Below are 15,212 nucleotides of genomic sequence, written 5' to 3' on the forward strand. Positions count from 1 at the left end.
CATTCTAGACCTCAGATTCATAATCTGTTTGGGAGGGAATGTCATGAGTGAAAATCCACGGCCTTGCAGACACCCAGCTCCACTCACCCGGCCTCCTCCCTTTCTCATGCATCAGAGAAGTTGTGGGTTGGGGACCCTTGCTGGGAGGACCCCCACCTGACTTCTGCAGTCCCCTCCAGTGTGGCCCCTTGTGTTGTGTTCTAAGCATCCTTCCATGCACCGGTCCCCAGTGGGTTACAAATTCTTCAAGACCAGGCACCAGACCTTCGCGTGGCAGCGTCAGGGACTCCCACGTCAGGCATCTGGATTGTTCAGGGAAGCCTTTCTTGAACCTGACCCTTTCTCATTGGTCCTTCCATAGTGACGAGGAAAAGTCAACCAGCTGGGTGCACCCTGGTACAGAAGCACCCATCCAGAGTGGACACTCCTCCGGCCCAGGTAAGGAGCCCACTGCCCCTGCCTTTGCAATCAAGGAGGAAGCATAATCTCGAGGTGGCTATAGGAGCCCTGGGCCCCAGCTCTGCTCCGCTTCTCCATGGGTGGCCTCTACTTAGCCTGTGGGCTGCCATTTTGCAGGAGGCCGTGCTCACCTCCAGGTCTCTCCTAACTTCTACCTCGACCATCGGTATCTGGGACAGACACTGGAGGACACAGATCTCACTCCTCTCTCATCCCCTGCCCAGTCAAAGTCCCTTCTATCTTGAGGTTCCTGGACTGGGCAGAACCCAGCCCCCAGTGCTGTTAGCCTGGTTGGTGATGTTCTCCATCTCTGCTGCCCATTGGCCACATGTGGGCCATGGAAATGTGGTCAGTGCTACCAAGGACCTGAATTTTTTATTTTAATCAATTGAAATGTAAATAGCCCCTCTTGGCTGATTGGAAAGACAGGGAGCACTGACTGCTCCCTTGCCCTTGGTGACCTCCCAGCCCGCTGGGAAAGGTGGGACACAGACAGGCCAACAATGCACGTAAGAAGAAGGGATCCGTCTGAGTTACAGTGGGAGGGAGGCCAGGCTTGAGGAGGACTGGGGTCCTTCAAGTGACCACAGATCGACCCCTTCTGTTGTGAGACCAGTAGGAGGAGGAGCTGTGGGTGGCATCCTGGCAGGATCTCCCACCAGCCCAGCTTTCACCTGACTGGACCCCAGGCATCTGCTTCCAAGAGATGTGGTCACTCATGGGGCTCAGCTGGCAGTGCCGGACATATTGGCTTAGGGTTTCGACTTGCCCAGAGCCTATTTCTATTTTTGGTACCTGCACTCAACCACGGAGCCACATCCCAGCCCCTTTTTTTTTTTTTTTTTTTTATTTAGAGAAAGGATCTTGATGAGTTGCTTAGGGCCTCACTAAGTTGCTGAGGCTGGCTTTGAACTGGTGATCCTCCTGCCTCAGCCTCCCGAGCTCCTGAGATTACAGGTGTGCGCCGCTGCCCCTGGGGGTGCTTGGCTAATGAGCAAAGCGGTGCATTAAGTTCTGGAGGTGGAGAGATGCGGCTCGGGTCCTGGCTCTTGATTCCGTATCTGAGCAACTGGGAGAGGGTTAGGAACCTCACTAGGAGGTGGCTGGGACCACACAGGGGCACGGGGAGGTAACCGCTGAAGGGAGGCCTCCTGCCTCCGGGGACTCTTTTATTCTAGGGGACTGGTGCTATTGCTGCTCCAGGGTCCTGGCCATTCAGAGTCAAGTCCACCATCACTATGGGTAGGACCGGGAGATGACGAGGAGCCTGGGCCCGTCTCTTTTGGCCAGCAACTGGCCTCCCACAGCTGGGAAGGGGTTAAGATGCCCCCGAAGCTCGCCGGCAGGGCAGCTGCCTCGGCGGGCACTCGGCCTGGACAAGAACATAAGCTCTTGGTGTTGCCCAGGCAGAGAGGGCAGTGTGGAGGGAAGTTGCTAGAAAAAGGCCAGGGACACAATCCACGCTGGCCTCCTGCCTGGGGACATCACAGTGGCAGGATTATTTATGATTCTGACCCAATGGGGGATCCCTCTACTTGGGGAGGCTGCCAACCCACGCCCTTCTGAATGGGAGCGTCCTCCCACAGGGACAGAGGGGAACAAGTAGCATTTATGGAGTTGCACAGAGGAAGGAGTGTGGGCTTTAAAGACAGCAGGCCAGGGAGCACATCCCGGCCCAGACATTTCCTGTGTGGCTTCAAGCAAGTTGATGAACCTGTCTGGGTCTCAGTTTCCTTATCTGTCAGCAGATAGATGGGGCTGACACCTATTGTATAATATCGCTGTGCAGGTTAGAGGCACTAGCAGAGGTGACAGGCATGGCTTAGGGGAAGGAAGATTTCCTCAGGAGGTAGCAGATGTTTCCCCGGGGCAAGTCCTGGGCAGAAGCTGGGCTCCTTAGTGGTTCTGTTTTGCTGAAGCAGCCACTATGAGACTACAGACCCTTTGATAAACACAAGTGAATAAAATGGACGACAAAAAGCTAGACCTGCCATGCCACAGGACCCAGGCTGTGTTCTCTGCAGCATGTGTCCCAAACAGCTGAGATGACCGGGAGGGAGATGGTCAGACGGAGAGAGAAGGGCCATGTCTTGTAAGATCTCCTACCCAAGGCAGATGCTTGGGCTGACCAGAAAGGCGGCTGGGAATCTCTGTCACAGGAATTCCCACCTGTTTTCCAGTCTCAGCCAGGGGACAGTGGATTCTCTAGGGCTCTCAGGAACCTCCTCCTCTGCTGTGGGAGGAGGGAGTCTGTGGGACAGGGCAGGGCGGCTGTTTGGGGACAGTGCACAGGACACGGGATGAGTTAGTGCTGACAGAGGCCCCTTTAAGAGGCAGAGTTGTCGTACCCACCAGTGGGGCTTGCCAAGGTCAGCTTCCTCCACGATTTAGCCCTTGTGACTGAGATCCTGTGGTTCTCTCTGAGCACTTCCGTGGGCATCTAGATTCGGTGGGTATCCAGAGGTCACCTCGCTGGCCTGTGATTTGGAGACTTTGAGTCAAATCTTAGGTTCTATTTATCCGAGTCTTGGGGCAAGTGACAGCCCTTGGTCCCAGCTTCCACTTCTGTGATATAAGGGGGCTGGTCACATGATCTTGAGGACACTTCCAGGACAACCTTCGGAGGCTCACTGCTAAGCCTTTGGGGCTGGCCCGGGGCATGGCCCAGTGTGGATGCTCAGAAGAGCTTGGTTGAATGGGTGGGTGAGTCCCAATGTTTTTTTCAGTGGCTTTGCTCATTGTCAGAAGATGTCCCATCCCTGCCATCTCTCTCATTATTTGCTAGAAATTTAGGTGCTAGAAGTAATAGGCAAAATAAGGTGAAATGGTTGCTTCGACCCCCGCAGCTGCTCTCGGGACCTCCCTGCCTCTCCAGGCCCAGGCCTCCCGCATGAGGTTGCTTGGTGAGGCCGACGGGGACAGGTGGAGTCCCAGCCTTCTCCAGCCTTCTCATCCTGTGATTCTGCTTCCTGGCAGGTTTGCCCAAGGGCTGGGAGTTGGATTCCACGAAGGAAGGAGCCGTGTATTTCATCAAGTGAGTAAGATGGAGTTTCCTTTCTGATCTCGCCATTGGTCTTACTTTTGTCCTTGTCACCGATGTCACCTCTGGAGGGGGAGGGGATTAAAAGGTCTGGTTATTCGTCAAAGGCATCGTTGGGTCTGTGAGTGGCCAGGAAGGCACCCTAGGCCTCAGAGTGCTGCAGAGAGAGAGGCCTGTCTGTCTATCTGTCTGTCTGTGTTGACGTTGGCCTGGGCAAGGCTGGTGTCAATCACGGAAAGTTCTCTGGGGCGGGGTGGGTGGGGCGCTGGGCTGGGCTGCACAGGTGGAAGGAGATGGCCCAACCAAGCGGAGGAGAGCGTTCTGGACAAACCAGACAGTGGTGGAGAGGCAGGAGCTGGGACAGCAGGGCACAGGGCAGGAAGGTGGAGCCCAAGGGGCAGGTGTGTGGTGTTCACTGAGAAGACAGGCTGCGGTGGCCGGGCCAGGCCCAGCTTTCTTGCTCCTGGACAGGGGCCACCTGTGATTATGGGTGGAGGTGTGTATGTGTCCAGGCCCCTCGGGGGTGCAGCCCTGACTTTTCTCAGTTGAAGCCGCTCCTCGGGGAGCCACCCTGGACTTCACAGGGATGCAGGGGACACAGCTCAGTGGGCTGCTTGGTCCACACCACTCACTTGGACTCATTTCCCTTCACTTGGCCTCAGTCTCCCCACCTCCCAGCCAGACTGGGTCCTGGCTTCCTTCCCATGGGTGAGGCCCAGCATGCTCAGGCCTGCGGGCTCCCCGCCTGCTCTGCCCCCTGAACCTGCAGGATGGCAGGGCGCTGCTGCCTGGTGGATGGGGCCCGGCTCCACTGAGGGAGCCACAGTCTACCCAGGACAGCGGACCCTTTCCCTCCCTCTCTTCTCTGAAATTCTCATCCACCAACACCCTGAGAGGTCCCCTTTCCGTCCCCCAGCTCAAGACTGGCCATATGTTTAAAAGCAAAAAGCTTTTATGAATAATCTGTTTTGGAAACTGTTCTGCTAACGCATGGATCTTACAGCCTGAATTTCCCTAAAATGAAATCTAAATCCTTCCTGATTCAGTTAAGAACTGTTCCTTTGCTGGGCACAGGAACAGGGCCACACACCAGCTACTCAGGAGGCTGAGGCAGGAGAATTGCAAGTCTGAGGGCAGCCTAGGCAATTTAATGAGATCCTGTCTCAAAATAAAAAATAAAAAGGTCTGGGGGTGGTAAAAAAGATCTCTGGGCTCAATCCCTAGTGTCTTTCTCTCTCTTTCTCTCTCTCTCTCACACACACACACACACACACACACACACACACATACTATATATATATATTTTTTTTCTTTCTTCTAGAAACCATCCTAATATTCCTGGATGTACAGAATATACATTTGGTTCTTGAGACAGTTTATTAAGCACTTTTACTATGTTACCTCTTTCCACCTCTCCTTAAAAAACTTACCTTTGAGCCAGGAGTGGTGGCGCACGCCTATAACCTCAGCAGCTCCGGAGGCTGAGGCAGGAGGATCACAAGTTTGAGACCAACCCCAGCAACTTACTGAGACCTTCTCTCAAAATAAAAAATAAAAGGGGCTGGGGATGTGGCTCGGTGGTAAAGTATCCCTGGGTTCAATCCCAGGTACCAAAATAACCAAAACACTTATCTAGTGTTCTCTGGTTCTGCTCACCTCCCTGGTCTCCTCGTATAACTGGCCTGCTATACAGACTTTCTTGTTTCCTTCCTTCCATGTCAAACTCATCCCTACCTCAGGACCTTTGCACGTGTTGACCCCTCTACCTGTTTCTGCCCATCTGGGGAGGCCCTTCCTGATGAGTCCCTCTGAGGTCCCTGCCTCTCCTCGATCACTCTTTTTTTTCCTTTTCATCACACCTCCCACTACTGAAACATTAGAAAGTGCCTGTGTTTACTTATTCATTGCTATTGTTCCCCGCTGTCACGCGACCCTTAAGAGCGCATTCTGGTGGTGGTGGTTTCTGGTACGTGTTGGGCACCTAATATTTGCTGAAATGAAAGAAAGAATGAGAAAGCACAGGGAGTAAACTGCAGAAGCATAATTAATTCCTCCTCCAACCGCCATCTGGGAGCTTGCTCCTGAGCCCCTTGATTGTGTAGACGTGCCGCCCCCCTCTTTCTCTGCACTGTTCCTTCCCCACAAGGCAGGACCCCAGAGATCCCCCCTCTCCTGCCCCCCTCCCCCTGGGGTCCTTACCCCTCCCCCTCTGGCCCCACCCCCTTGTCATATCCCTGCAGCCACTGTCAAGGGCGCAGGGAGCTCACCTGGTCATTCCTGCAGCTGCTCTGCGGCTCCACCTGCCTCTGGGCTGTGGTGCTGCAAGAGTATTTTTTGGGGGTGGGGTGGGGTACAAATTTGTTCCTGTCATTCTCCATTTCCTTCTCTAGGCACTTAAAGGGCGTCATGATCTGGCTCCTGCCTCCCTTCCCAGCCTCACCTCCCACACCACCAGTCTGCTCGTTAACCCTCTCCTGTAGCCACACCGAGCCCTTGTGGGTCCCTCCACACACGCCTGACTCCCAGCATCTGAGCCTTTGTGAGCGCTGCTCCCTCTTCCAACATGGCTCAGGTCCACTGAGGACAACTTCTCTTCCTTCAGACCCTGCCCAGGACCTCCCTCCTTCAGGGATGCCCTCCTGCGTTTAATTGTTTCTATGTGTATCCTTTTACCTCCACCTGTAATCTTCCAGCCCGAGTGTGCATCCAGGTCACTGGAGGGTTTATTGAAAGCGATTGCTGGGCTCTACCCTAGCGTTTCTGATTTAAGGCGTCTGGACTTTGCATCTTCTGTAGGTTTCTGGGCGACTCTGATGCTGCTGTTCTGGGGACCATGCGATGGGGAAGCGCTGGTCTGGATGGGACACTCTTCAAGGGCAGGGGCGACACAGCGTGGCCAGAAAGTCTGGGACATAGATGACATTGTCCTATCACATATTGTAATGAAGTGTCGGCCGCCATTCATCGCGTGTCCCTGTGTGCGACGCGGTGGCTGTTCTGTATCAGTAGCAGCAGGAGCGGCTCAGAGCTGAGCGCTTTAGCGTGTTCTCTCAACTTCCAACTATTTTTGCAAATAACTAGGAAACCCAGACCGTAAATAAATTGTTCAAGGTCGTGGAGCTGGGAGGAAGTCTGGCTGGGAGGCAGCCGGTGCTGCAGGATTTCCCAGGCTGTGACCGAAACGTAATGCCACAGCCTCTCCCCAGGCCCGGACGAGGAACGCGCCCAAGAACCCTTAGTAAAAAGTGAGTGGATGATTCTGGGCCACCCTCCTTATTTTACATTCGCCTCTATAATTCATTCCCACTCTGTTTTTTTAAAAATTTTTTATTTGTTCTTTTTTTAGTTGTACATGACAATAGAATGTATTTTGACAGATCATCCACACACATGGAGCATCACTTCCCATTCTTGTGGTTGTACGTGATGTGGAGTCACACTGGTTGTGTGTTCATAGTGAACAGAGGAAAGTGATGTCCCATTCATTCTACTGTCCTTCCCATTCCCATCCTTCCTCCCTTCCCTCCATTCCCCTTTGTCTAATCCAATGAGCTTCTGTTCTTCCCTATCCCATCCATATTGTGAGTCAGCATCCGCATATCAGAGAACATTTGGCCTTTGTTTTTTGGGACTGACTTCTTTCACTTAGCATGATAGTCTCCAGTTCCATCCATTTACTGGAAAATGCCATAATTCCATTCTTCTTTATGACTAAGTAATATTCTATTGTGTGATCCATACCGAATTCCCTTTATCCATTCATCTGTTGAAGGGCACCTAGATTGGTTTCATAGCTTAGCCATTGTGAATGGAGCTGCTATAAACATTGATGTGGCCCCTATCACTAAAGCATGCTGATTTTAAGTCTTTTGCCTCTCCAGATATATGACATTGTGTTGGTAGATGAATTAGAAACTCTGAGGAACCAAGACATGGATCCCAAGAGGTAATAATAAAACCGAGATATCCAGACATATTCTTTGAATATGGATGGATCAATTTCAATAAGCAAATACTGATATTTTCCCAGGATCTAACAAGCATGATAATTGTGTTTCAGTAAGCTCTTTCCTTCATGGTGACTGGGAGGGGGGGATTCACATGGTACCCACAAGTGATGTGTTACTCCAGTGTGCCTGCAGTGTGAAGGTGTCATTTGCCAGGAAGGAGGGTGTGGGGAGAAAAGGAAAGCAAAATGTGAAAAGGTGGGTAAGGAGGCTGGGGTTGTGGCTCAGTGGCAGAGCACTTACCTAGCATATGTGAGGCACTGGGTTCGATCCTCAGCACCACATTTAAATAAATACATAAAGGTCCATCAACAACTAATAAAAATATTTTTTAAAAAAAGAAAAGGTGGGTAAGTGGATTTGGGCCACACACCAGAGTGTGTGTGGGTGTGGTGGTGCACACCTGTAAGTCCAGCTATTCCAGAAGGCTAAGGCAGGATGGCAAGTTCCAGTTTTCCAGTCTGGGCAACTTAGTGAGATCCTGTCTGAAAATTTTTTTTTTAAGGGGCGGGGCTGAGAATTCAGTGGTAAAGTTCCCCGGGTTCAATCCCCAGTACCTGGGGAAAGGAGAGAGGGAGAGAGAGATGGGTAAAGCCCATTACCAGCACGTATGCACTTTCCATCTTATCCACAAGAGGGCGCCACAGCACGCATGATCAGCCACATCCGGCCTTTAGGGGTTCGCTCCACAGTGACCCACAGACTCTCTCCAGGCTGATGGTGCTGCCTTCCAGGAGCTGACAGGGCCATCTTGACCCTCCCCTGCCACTGCTCAACCACCGTAGGTCTGGTGGACTTCTTTCTGAATCCTAAAGATCTGGCTAGGTGCCACCTGTTCCTGACCAATAAGAATTCTCTTCTGTGTCCTTCCCTGGCTCCCTGCTCAAGCACCTCGCTGTAGGACAGAATCAGTTCTGTCTCCAAGGGCGGCTTTTCCTTTCTCTCCAGAGTCAGCAGGGGAGGAGATGTGACAGGGACACGTCCTGCAGAGACACATCCCTGATAAACCCCAGCTGCTGCTCCACCCAGGGAGCCCCACCCAGCCCTGTCACTTCTTCCTTGTGGTCTGAACACCTTCTCCAAGAAGGTGCCAGAATCCGCAGGTGGCACACGGTGAGCTGGGCAGCACCAGCCTGGGGGCTGCTCAGAACGGCGGTATTGGAGCCAGTGCTCTCTCCCATGTGCCGAAGGGCTGGGCGGTGACACTCAGAGGTGACCCCTAAAAGGCTGTGTGGATAGCCGAGAGTCCATACAGACCCCACCTGTGGGACCCCAGAGGAGGCCCAGGAAGTGAGTGCACCAAGAGCTGTTCTGTTGTCTCCAGAAGGCAGGCAGGTGGAAAGTCACAGGTAGCCATTCTGGCCCTACCAGCTCTGTCCTCAGAAAGGTCTGAGCTCCATTTGCAGGTGAGGAAAACTGAGGTTCGGCTGAGAAGAAGCTGGTTCCCAGGCGCTGAGTTAGGGATGGCGCTGTGGTTGGCCATCAGAGACCCAAGCTGGGTACCCTCGCTGCTCCCCACGTGGAGGGAGGGAGGCCCGCGTGGATAAGGTCCAGGGTGAGGAGTGGGTGCTGAGGGACAGTGAATCCATCTGTCTAGTGGCCACCCACGTGGCGTGGGGCATCCATGACTCTTCAAGTGTTCAGAGACTGAATAGCGACCGAGAAGTTGAACTTGATCCTGAGCCACAGGGGCGAGCCCAGAGCAGAGCCGGGACCTCAGAGAAGCTTTCTTTGGAATCCTGTCCCCCTCCTCCCTCCTCCCAACCTTCTCCAGACCCGTCTGGCTTCTCTACTGGGCCGACAGGGAGAGAATTTAGGTTGGGACAAAGGACTCTGCCCTCTCTGCTGCACTCCACGGGTCCTTGCTGGAACCCTGATGCGCCCCCCCATGCTGACTTTACCACGTGGCTGCCCACGGTGAAGCCACGGTACCCCCCCCCCCCCCGTCCTCCCCTGGGCCTCTCATTCCCCCTGAGCCCTTGGGTACCCAGAAGCGTGACCAGTCTGTCTCGGGCTTCTTGGAGGATCCAGGGCCTTCACTGCCGCCCTTGCCCTCTGTCTGCCAGAGAGGAAACCCTCTCAGCAGGCCCGTCTGTCAGCCACTTCTCCAGCTGCCTAGGATTCTGGGGGCTGGGGAGTTAGAGTCCTTGTCCCCTTCCCACACCCCTCCCAGGGGCTGTAATCTCTCGCTCCAGCTCCACTCTGCTTCATAAGTTCAAGGCCAGAGACCTCCGGGACCCTCATCTTTGGCTACCTGGAAGCAGACTCTCCCCCCTGCCTGGGCCAGGCAGCCTGGCCAAGTCCTACAGAGCCGGGCAGGTGAGATGGGCTGAATCCATCCTGCCTGGCGCTGGCCCCTCGCTCCCAGCTTCCTGAGCCTTCAGTGAGCGGCTTTCTAGAGCCCCGGCCTGACATCTCGGCCAGGCTGTGGGAAGGGGAAAAGGTGGCCGAGGGACCCCCTCCACCAGGACCGCTAGGCTGTGCATGCTTCTCTGGCCTGAGAGTCCCATGCTTCTCTGGCCTGAGAGTCCCAGTTCCACTTGGCCTGCTCTGGGCTGGAAGTGCCCCCAGTACCTCCCCAGGCTCCTGACTGCACTCACTCTGTTGTGTGGCCCAAATCTCCTCAATGTCCCCCCATCCCAACTAACCAGGCTCCTCCTGGGCTCTGGGAGGGAGGTCATCTTCTACTCCTTTCAAAGCAGATTCTTTTTAAAGAAAGGCTTCGGCAGGTTTAAAAACAAATGATCACAATAAGAGACTCAATCATATTCAAAGTGAAGAGAGGCTTAATTTTTTTTTGTATCAACTTTGATAACAAATAAAGACAAATTACCACATGGGTGGGGCCTGGTGGGCCTTTGTCTAAGCCTGCTTCTCGGAATAGTTCTGTTTTCAGAAGTGACCACAGGAGCTCATTGGTTCTGTCTCCAACTCGGGGTGTAAAGGCGGGTGGGACTGAGGCCAGTGAGCCTGCCTGTGGGTTGACTTGAGAACCCTCCCTTTTCTCCCCATCTTTCTGGCCTGGTTATGAAGTCAGTGTTTCCGTGACGCTTGCCCATTGGCACCGGGAATCTTATTTTTCCAGCATCCACAGAGGTGTGCAAAGAGGGAAACTGAGGCAGAGCAAGAATGAGAGAACACAAGGGAAGGGGAACATCTTTGTCTACCGCAGAAGCAGGGTCACAGTGCTCTTGTCCGAGCACTTCTGCCTTTGACCATCCATAATGCAGACCCAGGTGCCCCCTGGCTTGGCTGCCATTCTCGTTCAAGGTCACTGGAGACCGATTTGGGCTGAGGACTAGGAGACCCTGGTGTCTTACAAAGGTCTCCAGCCACCTCTACATGTTGCTTCTTTAAATCCATTGGGCTGGGGCAGTGGAGGCAGCAGGGCCCCAACCGAGCCCTCCTGACCCCAGAAACGTGCTCCTCTCTGGGGTGGGCAGCCACAGGGCTGAAAGGTGACCATGGGCAGGCTGGGTGCAGGAGGCTGCAGCTGAGGCCCCCAGGCAGTTTCTGGGTCCCTGCAGTCCCTTGTGGGGAGGCGCTAGAAATGCAGCTGGCCCAGCTGCCCTTTGGGGGGCAGTCTTGTCCCTGTGGTGGCAGACCAGGGAGGGTGGGCGGAACTACCCCATCCTCTCCCTGGCGGGTTGGCTGCAAGGGTGGTTAGCAGCTTGTCACTGGTGTGGATGGAGTTAAACCTTTTCCAGGACTATTTACTTCTGATCCTAAGTGACAGCTTGGGGAGGGAGAGTCACGTGGCCCTGAAATCCCCGCGGGAGCCGATAGAGCATGCCCAGCTGCTTCTGCCTGGGAAAGATGCTGGGTCCTGCAGTAACCACAACAGCATCCTCTCCCTGCGCCAGGGACCTGCCAGCCGGAGAGATGACTGATTAGATCAGATTAGATCCAGAGCCCCGCTCTTCAGAAGGGGGCCCCCAGGGGCAGGGGAGGAGGACCCCAGCTGGCTTGAGCTGGGGGAGGGGTGCCTTGGGGCTGGCAGAGTTAGCGCTCTCAGCAAGGATCCCACCTCTGAAGCAAGTCGGTGAGTCTGTTTGGAGGCATCAGATGGATGAGGTGGGAGGAGGAAGGTTGGGCTCCGGTCAGGGCTGGCAGCCACCTGCCTGGCGTGTGAGCCCGGGCTCTGTGCACTGCGGTTCCCTTGCCTTCCCCATCCCTCCTCCTTGGCAGCATCACTTGGGGATCATGGATGCTGAGAATGCTAATTATAGACCTCTTGGTGCCCCCAGCTCCCTCCAGAATCCCCAGTAAGGACTGATGCTGTTTGAATTGATTACATTTGAGTCCCTCCCCTGGGCTAGAGCAGCTTTGGGCTGCTGTCTCCAAGGGTCCAGCTGGGCCCCCAGCCCCACCCCGCCTCTACCCATGGAACGAGTGAAAGGCCAGCAGGGAGGAGCTGTGGAGGGGGGTTCCCAGGGTCGGGCTCAGGTCAGCCCCAAGACTCAGCCTCCCCAGTGGGAGGGGTCCGAATGCCTCCTTCTGAGGGCTCAGAGGTTGGGGCCAAGGGCTGGCGTCTCAGATTCAGTGGGAAAGCTCCCGAAGGAGCTGATCTGGTACGTGGGCAGGGGATGGTGGGAATGAGGGGCCAGCGAACATAACGATGGACCAGGATGTTGCCAGCTGAGAGCCCCAGGGTTATTGTGTGAGGCACTTAGAGAGGGAGGGAGGTTGGGGAACTGGCCAGTGAGGGGCAAGGAGAGCTGGGGTGGAGGGGAAGGGAAGGGAAAGGAGAAGAAGCAACTGGCAGATGCCCTTTGAGACCGCAGGCCAGCCGTGGCAGGGGGGAGGAGGGGGAGAGCCAGGATGCGGGGTGAGCAGCCCTGGGGAGCCCTGGGGCTGGTGGGGAGGAGGACTGAGCGCAGATTCAGTGTCGGAGGAGGTGTGGCCTTCAGGGCTGGACAGTTCTCCCCAAATCCCTTTAGACCCCTTGCTCTCTCTCTGGCAGCTGGTGCACGCCACCGCGGATCTCCTGCATGAGTGGCAGCCTCTGCCCGAATCCCCGGTCCAGATGGCGGCGGGGGCATTGCAGGTGCCTGCCCTAAATCCCCCAAATCCCCTCTTCCTTGCGCTGGGGAGGTTTCCGCAGGCGCGCTGACTGTCCAGTCTTCAGCTCCAGCCTCTGAGCTGCTGCATTTTAGCCTGGGCAGGAGCCGGGCAGATCCTGTTGGTGGAGAGGAGGGGGGTAGGAGGGAGGTGCCGCCGAGGCTCGGCTCCGCTCCGACAGCAGCCTGCGGCTCGGCCTGTCTCCAGGAGGCGGTGGCAGGAGGGGCTGGGGCGCCCCGCCTGGCACAGCCACGGGGCTTTCCTTACGGAAACAAGCGGGGTTCTGTGTCTCCGCACAAGGGCACAGAGTGCCGGGCTGCCGATATGAATTATTAAAAGTCCTCGGCTCGCCGATGGCCGGCGAGGTGATGAATGTGTTAGCGCGGGTGTGGGATTAATCCTGGGGGCTGCTGCACGGGCTGGGAGACAAAGGGGACTTTTTTTGTCCTCCCTGGGTTCGGCTTTTCCTTTTTCACAGGGAGGCGATGGTGCAGGACGTATTACATAGATAATTGCTTTCGTGTGTCTGCCTGGATTATTGAGTTGGATCCTTCCTGCTCCGTGTAAATGAAGTAATTACTGGGGAAGGCGGAGAGCCAGGCAGCCCGCCCTGGCTCCCGGGCTGACATCACAGCCCCGCCTCGCCCAGGCCCATCCGCAGCGGCGGGCTGAGCAGAGGGTGGCCCAGGGATCGGCCTGGAAGGCGCCCCAAATAGGGGTGGTGTCACCCGGTGCTGGACAGGCGGAGGCTCTCTGAGCCTGTTGTGCATCCACTGAGGTCATGGGCACTGATACTGCTCTGCTGCCCTGGGTCCCCGGCAGTGCATCCGGAGGAGGTCAGAGCTAAACACCGGGACAGCTTAGCTTGATGCTAAGCACCTGCAGAGCTCACAATCTGCAAAGCTCAGGCAGAGGCTTAGGAGCTCTGGAAGCCAGGCTCTGTGAGATGGCTTCTGCAGGCCAGTCTCTGGCCAATTGAAAACTCCCAGGGAGGAGCGAACTTTATTTTGGGGGAACATTTAAAGTGAAGAGCAGAAAGAAGGAAGTGTATTCCCTTGCAATTTCTTAGTTCCAGAGGGGTCCTGGTCAGCATCACCACTTCCAGATGCCCCTGGGAAAATGTTTTTCTCCAGCCCAGTTGAGCCTATGCCAGCCTCACTTGGGAAATCCCAGCGGCAGGGAGCTTATACCCTCGCAAGCAGCTTCCTGCCTGGTGGGAACATTCTTCTGCACTCAATCAAAACCTACCTCGGTTCCACCCTTTGGTTCTGATTCTTTGAAGCCACACAGATCAAGCCAGCCCTCTTTTACATGATGATAAAAAAAATAGCTTTCTTATTAAATAGCATGTCATAGTCAGCAAGTATGGAATTAATGTATTTTACATGGCTGTTTCTGTATTAGACATTTATGTTGTTAGCTTCATTTCCTTTTACAAATAACTCATAACTCAATATGAACATTTTTTTTTTTTTTTTTTTTTTTAGTGTTGGCACTGGGGATTAAACCCAGTGACACTCCACCACTGCGCTAAATACTACATCTGCTACATCTCCAGCCCTTTTCATTTTTTATGTTGAGTCAAATTCTCCCTAAATTGCCAAAGCTGGCCTCAAACTTGCAATCCTGCAGCCTGAGCCTCCCAAGTGCATGGGATCACAGGCGTGTCTCAGCATGCTCTGCCTCTTTTCTGAATTTTGGATTACTTCCTTAGGATAAATCCTGAGACATAGAATTAATGTGATAAAGGGAATACCTTTTTAAAAATTACTATTTTGTGAATATAAAAGTAATATGTAGTTAAATATGTAGTAAAGTTTAAAGCTACTCATAATTCCCAGAGATTTGCTAAGTAATTCTAACATTTTTGGTGCATATGTCTTTTTGTAAATTCATTCACGGACATATGAGCAGGTTTCATAATACACACGTACGTACCCCTTTAAAATTTTGAACCAAATGTATATTTTTGTCACTTAAGTATTTTTCTGTCATTGAATAGTGTGTTATTATTATCATTTTAAAGTAGCTGCCTAGATCTCATTGTATACCTATTATACTCATTTGGTGCTGGGGATTGAACCCAGGCCTTTGCACATGCTAGGCAAACCCTCATCACTGAGCCATATCTCCAGCACTGTTTATTTGCAGGTTTTTTGTTAGTCTGTTTTTGCAGTGTTAGGGACTAAATCCCGGACCTCGCTCATGTGAGGCAAGTGCTCTGCCATTGAGCTATACCACCAGCCTTGTTTATTTGATTTTTGACCTTTATGTTAAATTAGTTATTTCCAATTTTCCACTTTTTTTTTGTACTAGAGATTTAACCAAGGAGTGCTTAACCACTGAGCCACATCACCACCCCTTTTTCTTTTTTATTTAAAGATAGGGCTGAGTTGTGGCTCAGTGCTAGAGTGCTTGCTTAACATACCCGAGGCACTGGGTTCGATCCTCAGCACCACATAAGTGTAAAGATACTGTGTCCATCTAAAACTTAAGAATAAATGTTATTCTAAAGAAAAAGACAGGGTCTCACTAAGTTGTTTAGGACCTCGCTAAGTTGCTGAGGTTGTTCTTGAACTTTTAATCTTCCTGTCTCAGCCTCTAGAGCCACTGGAATTACAGGTGTATACCATTGAGCCCAGCTA

At 53.5% G+C, this 15,212-nt stretch overlaps 1 protein-coding gene across 9 annotated transcripts in view; it reads left to right on the top strand.

Moving 5' to 3' along the window:
• Positions 1 to 399: 399 nt before the first annotated feature.
• Plekha6 (pleckstrin homology domain containing A6) overlaps positions 400 to 15,212 on the top strand; it is a 137,087-nt gene continuing 122,274 nt past the window's right edge. For all 9 annotated transcript variants that reach the window (XM_076831720.1, XM_076831722.1, XM_076831727.1 and 6 more), the window contains exons 1-2: positions 400 to 438; positions 3,436 to 3,493. The gene's annotated coding sequence lies outside the window, so the exon portion shown is untranslated. The remainder of the gene's footprint in view (positions 439 to 3,435; positions 3,494 to 15,212) is intronic.

The sequence above is a fragment of the Callospermophilus lateralis genome, chromosome 13, assembly GCF_048772815.1.
Source record: "Callospermophilus lateralis isolate mCalLat2 chromosome 13, mCalLat2.hap1, whole genome shotgun sequence".
Taxonomy (NCBI): domain Eukaryota; kingdom Metazoa; phylum Chordata; class Mammalia; order Rodentia; family Sciuridae; genus Callospermophilus; species Callospermophilus lateralis.